Genomic DNA, 16,312 nt, shown 5'->3' on the forward strand with positions numbered 1-16,312 from the left:
ACTAAGATGGAGAGGGTGAAATTTTTCAGAATAAACTCTGTAAGGTGGTAATTTTGAGCTGGGTCTTAATGGAGGAAATGGAATGTACAGCAATTTAGAATAAAGGAATGGGGTTTAGCAAGTCATGTCCTATAAGGGTTTCCAAATGAATCAGGATAAACAGACGAGAGAATTTATATGGAAAACAGTAAGAGACAAGACAAGACTGGCAAAGTAGAGGAAATTGAGTTGCAGAGGGTTTTGAATATTGGGCTGATAGTCTGGGTTTAAATAAGGTCGGCATAAATTGGTGTGAACATACTTTATGTACAGAGATATGAAAAATTGTGCTCTATATGTGTAATAAGAATTGTAATGCATTCCACTGCTATCATGTCTTTAAAAATAAAATAAAATAAAGAAAATATTAAAAAAAAAAACCTTGATCCCTGCCTTCTGAAGTATAATTCTAGCAAAAAAGGATGTTCTGATCTTAGCACAGTCCTATTGCAGAAAAGGTGAAGGTCCTGAAAAATAGCACATTGAATCTCTTACTCACTATCTAGCCTGGCTTAAGAAACTCCCATAAACAGTGTTGGCCCAACAAAATACCTTATTTGTTTCAGCAAGGAACAACCATTTCTGATTGCTCCCCAGTCTTCAGGAAATAGGAGTTAAAAGATGTTGAGATTCATCACTGCCTTTCACTTCCTGATCAAGGGCCTGTTCACCTCTCTCCTGCCTCCCCTTAATATCTTCTCTCCCACAGAGAACTTTCAGGAGCTCCCTCGACCGACCTTATTTAAACCCAGACTATCAGCCCAATATTCAAAACCCTCTGCAACTCAATTTCCTCTACTTTGCCAGTCTTGTCTTGTCTCTTACTGTTTTCCAGCTTGCACAAAAATCCTGCTACTTCCTTGTTCTTCCAAATTTTATTCTACCCAAGCCATCATCCTGTTGGTTGGTGCTGCTCATGCTTAGGGAGGGTCTCCATTTCAGTTTGCTACCCCACATGCCAGTCATTCCTAGACACACTCTCATCAACACACCCATAATCCTCTCAATGCTTGGCATCTCTTAATCTGATCAAATTGACAATTCAAATTAACCATTACAGGTGGCTTTAGTTTGATTTAGTTCTGAAAGAACAAATAAGCAGCATAAATTACATATGCAAGATTAGGGTTTAAGTAAGTAAATGCAGACATTCAGGATACTGCCTCGTTCTTCTTCCTGCTCTCCGAGGACATGCACTTGGAATGCAGTGGTCTCTGAGACACCGACCACAGGGGAAGAGCCCAGAGGTTCAGGGTCCCCACCTGTTAAGCCTTCAGACCACACTAAGGGACAGGTGATGGCAGTCCTTTAGGTGCATATGATAGCCTTGTATTCTGAGTCTTGAACATTTATTTTCTTCTCTGTTCTAACTTTTACTGAATCATTGGGTTTCTAGTGTGTCTGGTTTGGACTAACAATAGGATCAATGCTACAGATTGATTTATTGTTTATCTTGCCTCTAAAATTGATTAAAGATGGCTAAGAATACCCAAATAACATGGCTTATCAAAATTCAAATGTAAATTAATAGGAATATCAGAGCAAAGAAAGAATCTGAAAATAAAATAAACCAAGGGTGAGGGTTATTGTCCAAAATACATGACATATTTGTCGTGCAATTTTTGCATTTGTGAATTGACCCACATTGGGGGATTCTAAGCACCCTGACATTCAGAAATCATCAGTTACGAAAATAAAGACGATCATTTTTAAGAGACAAAGTGTTCTGAAGCTTAAAACAAAACAAAACAAAACCCTCAGAGGAAGATGCTAAATAAAACAAAAAAAGCTGTTGATCAGAAGTACAGCATTTCTGAAATATGGACGAGAACGCTGATATGGGAAGGTAACATTTTCAACACCAACCTCAATACATTCAATAAATACAGCGTGAGATTTATTCTATTGTTCCATTGTTCCATTGTTTCTCTGACGATTCTATCTGTACCCTCAAAGCAAACTTTGGCATTATGCCAAAGCAAAATTTAATAAAAGCCATTTTAGAATGCAAATCAATGCAACCCAAGTAGACGATTTTTCTAATGGTTTGGTTTGAACTAAGGGTAAATGATTATCCAATGGGTAATGGGTAGTATACTTCGTCTCTAAGAAATCCATGATAAAGATTATTTTTCATGTGAAGCTTTTGATACGACTCTTAGGCAGCAAAGAGTTGGAGGTAATAGTCTCTGGAAAAATCATGCAGTGAGATTTTGTGTATGCTTGCAGCCAGTTAATGATGGATTCATGTTTTCTGGCAATCAGTCAACCAAGCCATACAATAGAATTAGCATCCTTTTAAGAAAATTTAAAGTCTACCTAAGGTGGAAGTTTAATAGACAACTTCTACTAGGATGCATACAGAGATCTGCAAACTGTCTGTTAAACTCCTGATATTTAAAGAATTTCAATACCTGTATAGATTTAACAATATTTCATCCTTCTGACTACAAGTTTCCTTTTCTTCCACTTCTTGTTACTATTATGATTTTGATGGTGGTTGTTTTGATATGCGTTCGAAAGAAAAGTGCCTTGTAATGCAAATATTTATGGCATGAACATTTTGATATCTTTTTAAACCTGTGCAATGAATTGGCTCCGCAGCCTGGCATTTTCAGGGAACGTGTGAGCAAGTAGCCTCATTATTGATAAATATTTTAAAACACGTGGTATTTACCCAGAAGGTCCCAATGGCTCAATGTGCCTCCTGCAGAAATGGCATGTAATAAAAAACTCCAGAATGAAATTTCAGAGGAAAAAAGGATACTGCACTTAAACAAAAATTCAATAAAAGAAATGTTAGAAAATCCCCAAAGCATTCCCACCAAGTTATGGATTAATTGCTTGGCACGTTTCCTTTTTTAATTCCAAGCTGCCTTTTTGTTAGCTGAGTAAACAAAGCATCTAGAATAAGTCAACTTCAGCCAACAATGACAGCCCATTAACATCATGACTGATAATAATGATAATTCCCAAAGGTGTTGACAAGGTCTACACATAAGCAATATTTGACCAGCAGGGTCTGAAGAAAAAAAGGCTCCCATTCCCCTTTCTGATTAAAATAATAATAAAAATAAAATAAAATAAATAAATAAAAGGAAGTCTGGACATATTAGGAAGGGCCTCTCTTATGTCTGGACTCCACACAGTTTATCCACAGCTTTTGTGGAGGGGCTTACAGCTACTGCTTGCAACTCATCCTGTGGGGCCGAGGAAAGGAGAGAGGAATTCTTAAATTCTAAATCCAGAAGCCTTTGCAAGGCTGTCAATCCAGTGGGTTTTAAGGCTGAAAGCGATTGATTGCTGCATCACAAAATTGGAAGTTAGTACACTTGTTCATGCCTCAAGGCAAATGTTTTCATTAGAGATCATTTTATTTACATAATGTAGATCCTATCTTCTCCTTTCCTCCCTGAATTCTCTCTCGGAGTTGCAAAAGAGCAAGGGCTCTGCCTTGCATATTGTTTGCACAAGGTGTATAGTGAATATTAAATAATGTTCAGTCACAAACAAGAGGCTTTCAGATTGGGATTGTTTAGAAAATACCGGTGGCAACCAGAGAGCACTTCTCCTCCATCCCACCCCCACCCCCAAAAAGAGCTGTCAAAATAAATCAAAACTTAAATTTCAAGTCTCATCTTTTGGCAATGTTCTATTGTGTACATCACCATTCTCATTGCATTCTATTTTTTTCACAAGGACGCCATGATGAAGAGAGTCAGGTAAAGAAGAGCTCTCCCAGTGCCTTGGAAAACCATCCCTGGAGAGGAATGGTGTAAGATAAATCAATTGACAACCCACTCAGAATCTCTTTGACCTTCAAGGTATTTTCTCTTTCTTCTTTCTTTTTATTGGTGCATTATAATTATACATAATAGTGGGATTCGTTGTTACATATTCATGCATGCATATAACAGTATAATTTGTCTTAACCGTATATTTAGATGTTTTAAAATGAAAACTTTGCTGAGATATATGCTATAAGGTTTATACCTATATTTCACATTTGAGATTGCTACTTGCTCCAGGGAATTCCTGAAACTAGTGTGACTTTGGATGCTTATTCTTTAATCCTTCCTGGGTATTGAATTTATACTGATTAAAATGAATTATATCCATCCTACCTATTTTAACTTAGGCCAAAAAGGAGTGCTCCCAAAATAATGACAATAATAAATAAATCATTGAATTTTTAAATCTGAAAGTGATATAGAAATTAGTCTAATTCTTTAATTTTTCTTTTTTCTTCTTTTTTTTTTTTTTGGTACTAGGGGTTGAACCAAGGGGCATTTAACCACTAAACCACATTCCCAGCCATTTTTTATTTTTTATTTTGGCATAGGGTCTCACAGAATTGCTTAGGGACTTGCTAAATTGCTGAGGATGGCCTTGAACTCATGATCCTCCTGCATCAGCCTCCCCAGTCCCTGGGGTTACAGGCATGAGCCACTGAATCTGACCACTTCTTAAATTTGACAAATAAGGAAACTGAGTTTCAAAAGGACTTTGCATCTGATCCAAGAGCATGCAGCTTGTCAGATGCAGAGTTTAAACAGCCATGTCTTTTTTATGGAGCACATTAAGGCACTTAAGTATAGAAAAAAAAAGTTTTAGGAAACTCTACCATCTGCTCATATTGGTATTGGTGTCAGATACTTTTAAAACTGTATTGACCCAAGGTTTAGGTTAGGATTAGTCTCTGATTATTTCTGGAAGAATCTTTTTGAAGACTTTTATAATAACATATTCTATTCACCACCTCCTGTGTGTGTGTGTGAGTGTGTGTGTGTGTGAGTGTGTGTGTGTATATGTATGTGTGTGTATTGCTAGAATTTGAACCCAGAGCCCTGTGCATGCTAGGCAGGTACTCTACCACTGAGCTGTACTCCCAGCCCCTGTTTCCTGGATTTGAGAGAAAGTTTGATGCACCTCTTTTCTCAATAAGTATTTGTTGAATACCTATCATGGGTAAGACACTGTGCTAGGTGGTATGGGGATAAACATCCGGGGCCTCCCTCCTTGGAGTTAGATTGCAGCCTGGGAAGAAGCAAAGCAAGTCAATTATGCAACACGAATTGCAATGTGATTCTGGCCTCTGTAATAACAGAGGGTACTACAGAGAGTTGGGAAAAGAAAGGAGTAGCTTTTAATTGAGGGAAATTAGAAAAAAATTCTTAGAAGATGTGGTCTTTGGTCTGCATTGAATGAAGTGAAGGATTTGACAGATGTTCTTGAGAAAAATCCTCTGGGGGAGGAAACACAAAGAACAGAGGCACAGAAGCAGGGAAGCATGGGGTGCATATGGGGGCCAACACACTTGGTGAGGCGATGAAGAGAGAAGAGACATGAACGATGGTGGTGGGTGTGAGATAGATACAGGACTAGTAAATAGAGGAATCTGCCAAAAAAAAAAAAATTAAAACAACTCTGATGTGTTATTTTTCTGCATTACATTCTTAAATATGCCTAGGGAGCAAAGTGAGTTTAGCCCTTTCCTTCTAAGATTTTCCAAGCAGTTTAATAATCCATTCAGTTCCAATGTCCTCTTGTTAATCCATAGAATGAGTTAATCACTTACCAGCATAGGAGGAGGTTACAGAATCAAACAGTTATTTAAGTGCAGAATGGAACTTAAATCAAGCAGTTTAGGTAAGTGGTATAGATTAGGAAGTGCTGGAATCCCCACATCATCAACTTTTCAATCCCCAAATTAGAGATTTGGGACAGGAGAGGAAATGAGGATCTTGAGTTCCAATATTTGTGTATTTTTCCACCATCAGTTCATTCATTATTCATTGAACAAAATTTAGTAAGCACTTTCAATGAGCCAAGAAATGTGCTAAGATCTGGAAGGCAATGACTTAAAAACACACACACAGGAGGAAAAAAAAAACAACACAAAACATAAGGTATGGTTTTTGCTATGGTACCATTTAAAGTCTAAGGGAAGCCCGAGTGTAAAAAGCCATGAACAAGCAGCCTTCAAACGTCTCAATGGCATGTTGAAGGAGAAGGTCAAGCCCCCATGCTGGATTCAGCACGCAGTGCCCGGACAGTTCTGGCAGAAGTTGTAGGCTGAGATCTGATGCAGGAGGAGGAATTAACAGAAAGCAAGAGGGGGAGGAAGGAGTTGCTCAGTCAGAGAAAAGAGCAGAGGCAGAAACTAAGGTAGGAGAGCATGGGATGTTCAGAGAACTAAAAGGATTTCTGTCTGCCCAGATTGTCAAGGGAAGGTGGAGGTGAGGGTGGGTAGGGCAATGAGATAAGGGTTCGGAAGGGGCAGATGTCAGCTCAGGAATTCCCTGAAAGTCATGTCAAGAAATTTGGGCCAAAGCTACTTTCTTTCTTTCTTCCTTCTTATTTTACTGTTTTAATTGTTTCTTTGGGAAGTCATTCTAGGCATGTAAGTTAAAAGCTAGAAATAGATATATGTAGTTTCAAGGAAAAACCGTGATTAAATACTGCAACTATTTTGAGTTGTGGTGTCCCATTCAGTAGCCACTAGACTCAAGTGACTACTGAGTCCCTGATTCAGAGCTGCTCCAAGCTAAGATGTGCTGGAGGTTATAAAGGCAAGTTGGATTGTAAAACCTAAGTACAGCAAAAAAAGAATGTCAATAGATAAATGATTTTTATATTGATTATAGATTAAAATTATAATATTTTTGGACATGTTAGGTTAGATAGAATATATCATTAAAATTATTTCATCTGTTTCTTTTCATTCTTTCCACTGTGGATATTAGAAAGTTTAAACTGACCTAGGTGGCTTGAAATTTATTTCTATTAGTGCTCATTCTAAAAACCTATGATGCTGTTTATTGCGGGCAAAACAAGCAAGCCTGTGTGGTTAGGTGCTTCATGGAAACATCTTCCTGAGCCAAACCAAATTTTCTACAAGATAGTTGTGTCACTGTCATTGAATTGACATCAGTAACTTAGGGCCAGGCTGGTAGTCAGCCTTGCCTGATCAATGTAAAAGGCATTTACTAAACAAATGAACACTGGCAACTGGTTTGACCACAGGCTTCAGCTTATTTACGAATAACAATGTAGCAATTGTCTGGCGCTATCCTTATATTTAGGCAAGTAATAGGAAAATTATGTATAATGCAAATATGTACTTATTGTCAGAGGACTTTTATTTGGCAATAATTTATTACATCTAGAATCAATAAATTAGTAGCAAATAATTCCTCCAAAATTTAATAACTCAGACTTCAAAAAAAAAACTCATTTAGATCTCCCAATAAATCTAAATTAAAGAGATTCGAGTTTATTTACTGTGGCTTCATCCGCTGCCTTTCCTTATTTATAAAGCTGAGTGCTATTGTTAAAACCAAGAAGCCAAATAAATAGGCAAGACGTCTCCCACTTAAAACCTGGTGGGCAACACGAATCTGAAAACACCCTGACATTACAGGTTTAAGAAATGGGCACATTGGTTCACTGATGTGTGAGGCCTCAGGACCCTGGAATGGGATGGAAACTAGTTACTATTGTCATTTGTTTATGGACCATTTCTTTTACCTGTAACTGCAACACCTTTCATAAAACAAGCAGATGTGCATGACTATAGGAATATCCACTCCAGGGGGATGGCAAGTGGAAACCCAGCTACCTTCTGCCCGGTCAAGGGTTCCACGGGCTCTCTCCAGCAGAGGAAGCTATGGAGGTGTTCTCAAACATTGCCATCACCCGCAGTTTACATAATAGCCCATTGAACTTTAAGTTTCAAGTGCTCTTGCTTTTTTTTTTTTTTTGCAATCCTGGAGGTCCAGCCCAGGAGCACTCTACCATGGAGCTACATTCCCAGGCCTTTGCATCTTTTTTTTTTTTTTTAAATTTTGAGACAGGGTCTCACTAAGTTGCCCAGGCTGGCCTTGAACTTGTGATCTTCTTGCCTCAGACTCTCAAGTAGCTGGGATTATAGGCATGCACCATGACTGCTGGCTCTCAAGTGCTCTTTTTTGAAAAACAATATTCACATTGAGAAACCAACTGTATTTTCCACTTTCCTTGGAAATGTCTAACCGAAAACTCATGAGTGAGCTCTACTAAGGCAGACAGCCTGCCCTTCATCACCCAGCATCGTTCTGTAGACTACTGCCATCGTTATTTACTCTAGACCTGAATAGGACCTCCCTCCAATTCCTTCTTGAGGTTGAGCATCTTTAATTGAATCATCGTTGTTTTATATAAGCACAGAAAATAATACCAGAGAATTTCCTAAGCTGCCATCATACAGAAGCTGCAGGAAATTGATAGCAGAGAAGTCTCAGAGGCTGTTGTATTAACTTTCTTATAAGAACGCCTGATTGTTTTAAGATTTCAGTATAGTAAATGGATTCCTTTGGTGAGCACAATATTACTGCATAGAACAGAGTTTGTGATGGCCTATTCCCTTATAAAATAAGACATTTAGTAATGTAATAGTCCTAACATTTAAACTTCAGATGTCTTTCCATGCACAAGTGGTTAAGGACTCAAAAACAAGTAATTATCAATAGCATATGTATGCAATAAGAGAAGCATCAGCCGAGAAAAGTTATATTTATGACATTGGCAAGAAGGATCCATTAATTGACTGCAGAAAGGAGCCGACATAATATTTACTCTACATTTTCAAAGGATACGAAGGAGATTGAAGAAACTTAAATGCCTTTGGCTTTCTTTTGGGAAGGAAAGCCCAGGGGAACACTAGTCAGAAGATATCTACTGAGGTCTGTCTAGAGCCTTCTGATTCCATTTTAGACATCCAGATGGCATTAATAAATAGATAGTTTCATAACTAATACAAAAGATAACACTTGGGGGGGTGTTAAGAGAGCAGTGGTTTTCAAAGTGATAGGCAGTTCATAAGAGACTTTGAGTTGGAATTTTCTGTAATATTGTGTAAGGCACATCCTTTCCCTCATGTGAGCTTTTGTTCATCTTGGGTTTCCTTTGCAGAACTAATTTCTTTCTCTTCCCAACTCTGCTTACCAAAGTTCCACCTGCAGTTGAAGGCTTGGTTCAATCAAGCCTTTATCTTGTAAGAAATTCCAGAAATGCTAACATGCTCTCTCTCTTTCGTCTCTCTCTCTCTCTCTCTCTCGTTGCTTTTGCATCATATTTAGGTATTGGATTTCTATCTCCTATTAGGGTCTACTTTTCTAAGTGTCAGACTCTGTGATTCATTTAATGTTGTCCTCCATCTCCTTACCCCCTACCCACTCTAAAGTGCCAAGCAGCGGTCTTACAAGTAGAATCTTCTAAATATTTCAATAAATACTTGTTGGAAGAATAAGTGAGACAGGGGCAGAACTTGCTGTGGAAAGAATAACATGTCAAAGAGCCGGCTTTCAATTAGTTTAAAGTCTGTGAATCAACCGTAATGAATCCTTGACATTAAGACTGCCAATCTTGTTGATCACACTCTGAAACTGTCCATTTGGTTCTCTGCTACTCCCTGCCAAAATGATAGGCACTCTCCACTAAAATGTAAATAGATTGGGGTGGGGGGGGGAAGAGAGAGAATGCCTGAAATGGAAGAAAATTAATCTAGTTTTGAGAATTTGGAGATAGTTTTTGAGATAACTGTTATTCGATCAGGGTGTGGCACACAAAAAAGTGACAAAAATTATTAATAAGAAAATGTAATGTACAAAATTTATGGGAAGAAGAAAGAAAAAGGCCCCAGATTTTATCATTTGAAGCTGATCTTCCAAGTACCTATATTGTGTCATGTGGCAATGAAGAAATTAGGTAAGTACTCAGAAATTCTATCCAAAACAATTTCTGTTTCTGTCTAGTAGCCAAAATTGCTTAAAGAAATCTTTGAATTATCTTGATGATTTTCTCAATTTTACGCTAATTACTGTAATGAGAGGCCTAATGACCTACTTGCTCCTCAAGGAGAAACTGTCTGCACATCAGTTTCTGATGGAAGGATGTGGCATAGGTCAGAGTTCCAGGCATCCACAGCCACGGGCCCAGGCTGCAAAGCTTGGAAGATACAGTAGGAGAGAAGCCTCGTCTCGCTATTACAAGGTCCCGCTGGTCGTAGTTTACAATTAACCTCCGTCTTGAATCAAGTATAGAATTTCCTTAGCAGTGCCTTCCGTCTAGCATTTTTATGAGTCTTGTTTTCCTCTGACATCCCCTGAGTTCTTCAACTCAACTTCTCTCTGTTATTTCTTGCACTTCCCCTAATGTCGTGTGTTCATCAAAGTACAAACCTGGTCTAAATTAGGCTAGTCAGAATGATCCGATGGTTTTCTCTTAGCAGGAGAATGATCTTTGATACCTACAGGTAGAGGGCAGGTGCATCCTTTTGGAGCACTATAGTCATGACTGACCCCATGTCTGGTTCCAGCAGAGAGCTAAGCTATCTATCTCTTTTCCTTTGGAATGGTCTCACCTCTTGGCCAAAGTACCTTCCAGAGCCTGGGGCTCAGGTGGACCCATGAACAACATTCTCAGATCATATTTCCTGCCTTTCAGATGACTTTCTGGATCAGTGCCTTTATTATTATTTTTTTACCAGAAATTTCCAGTGTGCAATTATGGTGGACAACAGCTTGTTTATGAAGGATGAATATTTTTCTTGTGCTTCAGTTTGTTAGAGGAGATAAAATATCTAGGAGGATAGAGGTCTGTTATCTCAGTTGGCTAAAGCCCAATGTTAGAAAGGCCAATTTCAGAGGGTCTCATCCCAGATGGACTGATTAGGAAGCTTTACTCTATGTCTATTTTTTAAAAGTATTCTCTTTGCCTCTGTCTTTTCAGTTATAATAGATGAAAATAGTGTTTTGTACTTCATGAGGCTGTTATGAGGATTAAATGAGTAAATACTTTTATAATTCATGAAACAGACATACACCGGGCTTTTAGTAAATGGTAGTTATTGTTATGTGATTATTCATTCAGTGTTTCTTCAAATGATTATTTAGCCTATGAATCAGGCTCTGTTCCAAACATCGATCATTCCCAACAAATTGATCAGTTATTATTGTGCTATTATAAAGACATAAGGGATTAAATCAAGCCTAGTCTAGAGGAAGGAGAGATTGTTCTGCAGAAATGGTAATTAAACAGAGGTAGGAGAGAGAAATAGGACATAGCTAGGTGAAGGGAGAAAGCAGAGGAGAAACCATTGCATGAAGAAGGAACAGTCAGGGCAAAGGCCCTGTGGTGGGAGGGAGCTTGTGCATTAGAGAACTCAGTGTGTCATGGTTTAGATATGAGGTGTCCCCCCAAAGCTCATGTGATAGATAATTAATGCAAGAAAGCCTACAGGTGAAATGATTGGGTTATGAGAGCCTTAACCTAATCAGTGTATTAATCCCATGATAGGAATTAGCTGGATGGTAACTATAGGTAGGTAGAGTATGATTGGAGGAGGTGGGGCCTTGGAGTATATGTTTGGTCCTTGTTGAGTGGAGTTCTCTCTCTCTCTCTCTCTCTCTCTCTCTCTCTCTCTCTCTCTTTCCTGATGTGATGCCCTGAGCTGCTTTCCTTCACCACACACATCATTGCCATGATGTGCTACTTCACCTTCAGCCCCAACCAACGGAGCCAGCTGTTGATAGATGGAGACTTCTGAAACTATGAGCCTCCAAATAAACTTTTCCTCTAAAATTGCTCTTGTCGGGTCTTTTGGTCACAGCAGTGAAAAAGCTGACTAAAACACAACGGATGGCCAGGGGGCAGGCGGAGAGTGGCACAAAGCAGAGAGAGAGAGACATCGGGGAGGCCACCATTCTGGTTGGCCCAGACCAAGGAGTTTCCTGGGATGTGGGACCTGCTGAGTTACACCTTATACAGTCCCAGGAAAACAAAGATGGCGGGTCACCCTAGCTCAGGCTGTGCACAGAGCATGACCCGCTATCACTGAGATGGAAAGCTGGGGATTTGAGTGAGAAAGCAATTGATCTCTTCTTTCAGGAAAGACAACTCAAAGGACAAGAACTACTAATAGCAATCATTAGCATGCACTTGGAGAGATAGCACAAGCACCCCAAAAGGCCTCACATTTAGTTTGCAAATTAAGAAGCCTTCATTTATCAACTCTTCACCATGCCCTGCCTCCATCCGTTAAGAGATTGACTCTGTGGAAGGCGCCCACTTCAGTGTACGATTGCCTGGCCTTTCCTTTGCATTCTATGCATTCTTAGGAATGTGGAGTTGAGCTGAAAAGAATTTCTAGATAAATAATGCTCACACTTGGTTCTAATTCCTTTAAAGTGCTGGTCTCTTTTAAGTTTCTCATCAGTGAATGGAATTTGACTCTTATTTGCTGTGACTGTGATGGTTAATTTTATGGGTCAACTTGAATAGGCTATGGGGTGCCCAGATAGTCACTCAAACATTGCTCTAGGTGTGCCTGTGGGGTAGTTTCTGGAAGAAAGAACATTTGACATGATAGACCCAGTGAAGCAGATTGTCCTTTCGAGTGTGCATGGACCTCACCTAATCAATTGAAGACCTGAATAGAACAAGAGCTGATTTCCCCCTCATGTTAAGAGAACTGGTCCTGCTCCATTCAAGATGAGACACTCATTTATTTCCTGTCTTCAGACTCAAAATGAAACGTAGGTCCTTCCTAGGTCTCAAGCCTGCCCACCAGCTTTCCCAGGGCTCCCAGGTTTTTGGACTCAGATTGGAACCACGACATTGACTCTCCTGAATCTCCAGTTTGCCAAGTACAGATCTTAGGGATTGTCAGCCTCCACAGATGCATGAGCCAATCTGTAGAAATACATCTCTTCCTATGCATATATTTAGGTATTTATGCATTCTATGGATCCTGTTTGTCTGAAGAACCCCATCCACCTGTAGTTAAAAACCACGCTGCTTTTTATTTCTTGATTATACATGTAATTAATTTAATGGTACATAATGAAATATTTAAATAGACCATTGGAGAAAAAAAGGACAGATGTCAAAGGACTAAATCCATCCTTTCTTAATTTGCGTTTTCATCACAAGTTTGAAAAACAGGACATATGAATTTGCTTTTGCCAAAGTTAAGGTCATTTGCGGCAGGCCTGGTTTCTCCAGGGTTTCCTTCAGCCTGACAGCCTCCTAAGGGAAGAAGAGGTTTTGCTAGAGGGGATGAGAAAAATGGAGTGAAATAACAAAATGTGGAATTTGAAGGCCACAGTCTTATCTTTGGATATACTGTGAATGGATGGAGTCATTTCTAACACTGTTAATTTTTCTTTTTAGGCTCATTTTCAATTTTTTTTTTTTTTGCTAGTGGACTGGGCTTCAAGGGAGCAATGCTACCAGCTGACGAGGAGAGGACTAAGAGATTCCCTGGGTTCCAAAATTCCAGTACTCAGATGAGACAAGAGGCCCTCAGAGGGGAGAGGCTGAGGTTAGAGGCTGAGCGTGAGCAACAGAAGAGCATCCCGAGCCCAGCTCCGGGGCCTCTCTCTCCAGATTGTCCCTTTCAGGCTTCCCTTGGGTGGGACACATATTTCTCCCTCACACATTATTCAGTTTCTTTCTAGAAGCAGTTCAGATAGACGAAAACACATCCAAAGCACATTTTTCTAAGAATGAGAAAGAAAAAAGAGAATGTACGGTAATTTTCAATGTAAAGGGAAAAAGAATATAAGATAGTATAAATAATGCCATAAAAATAATATGAACAAATGGTATGCTCTTTTTTAAAAATTAAAATGTCACTAGGAGATCCCATGTTGCCCTATTAGTAGCCTTCATTATATGCTTTCCTTACTATTATAATTTTCTTACCATAAAATTCACTGGTTGTAAGTGTGCAATTCAATAGTTCTGAGAAAGATATATGTGCCAGTGTCATCTCTACTACAATATGAAGCATCTCCACCACCCTGAAAAGTTCTTCTGGCCCTTTAACAATTTCCCTGCTCGACCCATAGCCTCTGGAAACCACGGTCACTTTCTTTCTGTCACAATAGTTTGTTCTTTCTAAAATTTCAAATACATAAAATAACACATTATGGAGTGATTTTTTTTGTTTGTTTCTTTTACCTAGCATAATGCTTTTGAGTTTTTTGTTCACTAAAAGTTGGTTCTGTCTTTCATATAGATAACCATATCTGTATGTATATCTTTATCTACATAAATAAAGGTTAGATATATATTTAACTTTCCAGGCCTTTCCCCTATTTACATGCATATATATATTTGTGGAAGCAACCTAGTATTGGAATGTGCCCATGTGTGTGTGTTTTGAACTGAAGTGGCACCGTCTTTCAGCAACAGTTTCACTCAACAAAGGTCGTTGAGATAATTTCATGCTATTATAAATGATCTAGTTCTTTCCCTTTCGGTGCTGTATAGTACTCCACAGAATAAGCCACCCTCGACCGATTCGGCCATTTCCACGACAAAATGATGTTGTCAGGACCATTCACATAGAGTATCCTGTGCTCTATATAGGGTTTTTTTTTTTTTTGGGGCAGACATTAAGTTGGAATTGCTGGGTCAAAGCACAAGCTCCTTTTTGGAGTGAAATGACCTTGCTAAACAAAATGGCTTTGTTACAATCTATGTCAATATGTCATTAATTTACTGTCAGCTAAATACTAAAATTTTTGATAGGTGGTTATGTGAAATCTGAATTTTTACATTCATTCACTAAACGTCTATGAAACACTCAGCTTAGGTGCGGAACTGTGCTCAGAGCTGGGATGTATTGGTCTTCTTCTGGATTCTCCTTCCTCCTGCAGTCATGCTTTCTGAGAATCCTTTGGAGAGGGCTGGGCACAGAATGCTGGACAGAGCTGGCCACATCTTCCTGTTGCCTGCCTTCTTCTTATCACTCTGACCCCAAGTGATGATTTCGTCTTGTAACTCAAAAGTATTTTGTCACGACTACTTTTTTAGCATCTACCCTCATCATATTGACCTTGTGTTATTAATTATCATGTGTTTATCATCAGGACAACTATGGCTGAGCTTCATGGTCAGTCCTTATAGAAATGTTATCAATTGTATCAACATTGGGGATCATGGGGGAGCTGATATGTTTTTTCTTTTTCTTTTTTGTTACTGGGGTTTGATTCCAGGGTCTCACACCTGCTAGACAAATGCTGTACCACAACCTGGGAGCTACATCCCAGCCCTTCTTATCTTTTATGTTAAGACAGAGTCTTGCTAAACTGCCCAGGCTGGACTCGAACTTGTGATTCTCCTGCCCAGCCTTCTGAGTACCTGGGATTACAGGTCTAGCCACCATGCCCAGCTCAGGTAGGGGATTTGATTGGCTTCTTTTCTTTTTTTCTTTTGGTAAAAACACATAATGTGAAATCTGCCCTCTAACCATACTCCTAAGCTTAGAGTATGTATTGCTGTACCGCGGGTCTGCAGAAGGTTTTCATCTCATGACTGAAGCCCTGTGCCCTTTGGGTGACAACTCCCATTGGTCCCTCCCCATCCCCAACAATGACCACTCCTCTTCTGTGAGTCTGACTATTTAGGCATCTCCTAGAACTGGAATCATAAAGTGTTTGTCCTGTGACTGGGTCAGGGGACAATACATTAGTATGATGGGGTGATGCCCTATTATGTTGGGCAGGGCTATGGTCAGGGCAGATCTGTGACCCCAAAGAGAACTGACTCTGCTTCTGGCTGTGCTGAGGGCCCGAGAGGAGGGAGAACTATATGAAGGACCTACTTCTGGATAGTTTCCTTCGCATCACCTCATCTGAGCCTCTTGGAATCCTTTTTGTTTGTTTGTTTGTTTTTGCAGCACTGAGGACTGAACCCACAGACACTCTACCACTGAGCCACACCCTCAGCCCTTTTAATTTTTAAATTTGGGGTCAGGGTCTCATTTTGTTACCGGGGCCTCAAACTTGCCATCCTCCTGCCTCAGCTGCCCAGGTTGCTGGGATTACAGGCCTGAGCCCCCTGCACCCAGCTGGAGCCTCTTAAAATCCCAAGAAACAGCCTCATTGTTTGACAGGTAACAAAATAAAACCCAGAAAGGCTGCTGCCCTGATCTCTGGCCACATGGCAGAAAACAAAGACATTAATTCAGGTCCCTCATACTCTGAAGCCTATGCTTTTAGGCAACATTCTCAATGCCACTTTTCAGTGGAGTCTAAGTCCTCCAGTTTCTAGATAACACATCAAAAGATAGCATGATTTCTAAAGTGGTGAGTCTTAAAGTAATTATGTCAACCTCCAAATCTGCTGTTTCTCTGCTTCTCCAAGGACTCTGGGCATCACCCCAGGGACCTGCCTGGGAGCCTGGGAGTCCTGTTTCAGTCCTCTCTCTCCCTCATGTCCACTC

At 39.6% G+C, this 16,312-nt stretch overlaps 1 long non-coding RNA gene across 1 annotated transcript in view; it reads left to right on the forward strand.

The window, feature by feature from the left end:
- LOC125617715 overlaps positions 1 to 9,804 on the forward strand; it is a 50,775-nt gene extending 40,971 nt beyond the window's left edge. The window contains exons 5-6 of the long non-coding RNA XR_007348805.1: positions 3,739 to 3,863; positions 9,634 to 9,804. This is a non-coding gene — a long non-coding RNA (uncharacterized LOC125617715). The remainder of the gene's footprint in view (positions 1 to 3,738; positions 3,864 to 9,633) is intronic.
- The last annotated feature ends 6,508 nt before the right edge of the window (positions 9,805 to 16,312 follow it).

The sequence above is a fragment of the Marmota marmota genome, unplaced genomic scaffold (genome assembly GCF_001458135.2).
Source record: "Marmota marmota marmota unplaced genomic scaffold, marMar, whole genome shotgun sequence".
In the NCBI taxonomy this organism is placed as follows: Eukaryota; Metazoa; Chordata; class Mammalia; order Rodentia; family Sciuridae; genus Marmota; species Marmota marmota.